At 46.5% G+C, this 3,277-nt stretch overlaps 1 long non-coding RNA gene across 1 annotated transcript; it reads left to right on the top strand.

The window, feature by feature from the left end:
* Window positions 1–785: 785 nt before the first annotated feature.
* LOC125548084 (uncharacterized) lies at window positions 786–1,579 on the top strand. The gene is made up of 2 exons (XR_007300897.2): window positions 786–1,012; window positions 1,087–1,579. It is a non-coding gene; the product is annotated as an uncharacterized LOC125548084 (long non-coding RNA).
* Window positions 1,580–3,277: the final 1,698 nt, after the last annotated feature.

The following is a 3,277-nucleotide window of genomic DNA, read 5'->3' as shown; positions in this document are numbered from 1 at the left end:
TTCTCCACCTAAGATACACCACTAAATGATCCATGAATACAAGAAAATGAAAGGAATACCAAGAGAAATTTTCACAGAACTTATGATGTATATTGCTTAGAAATCAAACCATCCCTCAGGACGAACACATAGTGTCAAGAGAGAGGGAGTGTAGTTCAAAGCCGAAGCGACCAATGCTTCATCCGTTGGCATTGAAAGTTTTTCTCCACTCAAGATACACCATTGCATGATCCATGTCAAAATTTGTCATCTTTCCGAGTCTGTTTGCTATATTTATGTCATTAAGTGCATTCTACACATTTAACGAATAAAGTTCAAATTTGAACTCAGGTGGTTAAAAAGGTTGGCAAAATGTTTAGGCCTTATACAAGAAAATGAAATGAATTCCAAACACGAGAGTGCCAAGACTCAACCCCGAACATGGAGTTTTATGTTTTTCAGTTTTAAAATGAAAATGAACTCCGAAAAGCATGAGATTTCATGTTGAAAAATATGTTCAGATGTTTCTCTCCAAATAAAGTACAAAAAACAGATTCCATTTCATTTATCCATGTCCAAGGACGAATTAAATTTAGTAAAACGAAACTAAGTAAAAAAGAAAAAAAAAAGACCAGGAAAATAGTAGTACGTGGGTTTTGAACACAGGACCTCAATGCATTGCTAGTGCCAGAAAACCACTGTATTACGTTACGACTATAATATAAACACACACCGGAAGTTTTTATACTAACATATGAGTTTTTCTAGCCTACTGCCTTCTGATTGGCTGAACAAGGCCTCCCACGGATCACGCCTCTCCAGCGTCCATCCTTAGCTGATCCAACGGTCCCTGCTCCTTCTACTCTCTATTTGTTCTTTCCCCGATTCTTATCCTCTCACACAGCCACACGAACGCGAGCACCGAGCACCAATGCCAGCAGCAGCCACGCCAAGGAACTCCAGAGCTCGCAGCTGTCGGACGCCGCCGTCCGCGCGAAGGGTCGGTGCCCGCACCTCCCACCGCAGCACGCCGGTGAGCCACGCCTTGCGCCGCCTCTCTCTCTCTCTCTCCTATATTCTCCTCTCTAATCTGTCTCCTCCTTGCAGCAATGGAGGCCGAGTGTCCATGGCATCGCCCGAGGTCACCTCCCAGCCGCCGTTCTCCTTCTAATTCGTCGGGATCCGGCTGGATTCGGACACGAGCGTCCTGTTCAGACCTTCCCGCCTCGCTTGGGTCGTCGGCCACATCGACGATGTCATACCGCTCGCGGGATCTAGCTAAACCGCTGGCTGGCCACTTCCCCGCCTACACAAGATGCCCCCACATCAGCGCCTCCTCAACGAGCAACAGCAGCAAACGCCTCACGAAGGGTGTCTCTGGTGGTGTCTTTTTCTTCTAAATCGTTTTAAAGAAGTTTGCCAGATCTGTGCCAGAAAAACAATGGCGATGAACTATGATTGATGTCCTGCGAAGGCTAGATCGGCGCTTGATGTGGTGGCAGAATATCTCCGAGCAAACTAGTAGGCTAGATCTAGAAAGAAAATCTGTAAAGTTTTTTGTTGTGTATTTCTTCCTTTTGGTAAAAGTAAAATTTAGTTACCTGGTATGTTTATGCAATTTTCCTTTTTCTTTATAAGGCAATGAGCATACATAATCAAAAAAATTCTTATTGACTTAAAGTTTTCCGTGGACCAAGAGAAACAAATGGATCGGCTAATATCTCAATTAAAATTAGTGGGCCTTGGACAGATCTGACATTTAATGGGCCAAAAATCTTATGATGGGCCGACAGTCTTGGACAGAGTTGAAATTTTGTGGGCCAAAACTCTGATTAGGCCGAGTACTACATGGGCTGCCATGTCAGATCTATGTTGGCCGCCATGTTGGATGATGACGTGGAATGCATGATTAACGCCGTTATCTGACAGCAAACTGTGATGGTCAGTTTCCCGTCATGGATCCATGACGGTTCTGGAGATCTGTCATGGAGTGCATGATGGTTAAATTATGACGCGATATACATGATGGGTTTCAAATCCGTCCAGGACGACCTACCATGACGGATTTGCACACATATGTGACAGTTCAAATCCGTCATGGATTAACACATTTCTTGTAGTGTGGAATGGAGATGATGGAGAGGAGAGGAGGTGGTTTTGCAATGGAGAAGAGGGAGAGGAGCGTGCGGCGGCGATTTAGGATTGGACGAGAGGGCCGGCGTGCTCTAACTGGATCAAAATCAAAATCAATTTGGTGACATGCATTCACATTTTGCTTGTCAAATACAGTACGTGGTCAAACTTTGACCCAGAATACGCGAAACAACAAAAAAATACTTCCAAGACCAGCGCCGCTCTTCCGCTCTTCTCCTCTTAAACCACCGTCGCTCCTCTCCTGTTCCAATCTAAATGCAGCGCCGGTCCTCTCCTCTTCCATTTCAAAACCACCGCCCCTCCTCTCCTGTCCCAGTCCAAAACCAGCGTCGCTCCTCTCCCGTTCTAATCCAAAACCAGCGCTGCTCCTCTCCTCTTCCATTCAAAAACCACCGCCGGCGAGTGAATGTGCTGTGGAGAAGTAGATCGATGGAGGAGTACAACCGATACATGAGGATCGCAGACGGCGACCCTGTGAAGCTAGCTAGGATGTTGGAGATACAGTCTTGGTTTGACAACAAGGACCAACTAGCTGCGACGGCGACATCCATGGCCAAATATCTACAACAGAGTGAAAAGACGGCGATACTCCCGGAGGGAGTCGCGCCGGAGTACATAGAGCTGCTCCTCTGGGCCATGGAGCAAACAGATTCACTAAATCCGATCGTGAGGGAGCGGTGGTGGGAGTGTCGATCCCAGATGGAGCATCCACCAGAGATTGAAGGATCGAGCATCTACAAGGTGCCGTTTGTGAGGGTGTCCTGCCAGAGAGAGCCGGTGGAGTCTTCGTCGGCCGAACCCAACTGCAAGAGGAGAAAAGCAGTTGGCCCGACGACGCTTCCCCGCCATCGTCTCCCTCGCCGTTCACATCGTCTCACGAGGCGGCTGTTTGCCGCCGAGGAATAGGAGGGGGCTGCCCCCCCAGCCCAATAGTCGGGCAGGTTGTGAATTGTCAGGAGGAGCTTAGGGTTGTCAGTATTTGTAGGTTGTGAATTGTGTTTTGTGTTGTGTATTTTGAGAGTACTTTCAGATATGAATGTCTTTTGAATTTCAGATTTGCAGTATTGAGCATATGAAGTATTTTATGAATTCTAGATATCTATTTTTAGCACTTAAAAAAATGTAGTTTCATAGGAGTATAAAA

Source organism: Triticum urartu, chromosome 6A (genome assembly GCF_056163025.1).
Source record: "Triticum urartu cultivar PI428250 chromosome 6A, HENAU_Tu73, whole genome shotgun sequence".
Taxonomy (NCBI): Eukaryota; Viridiplantae; Streptophyta; class Magnoliopsida; order Poales; family Poaceae; genus Triticum; species Triticum urartu.
The sequence above is the reverse complement of the archived record's forward strand: the minus strand, read 5'-3'. Positions and strand labels throughout refer to the sequence as shown.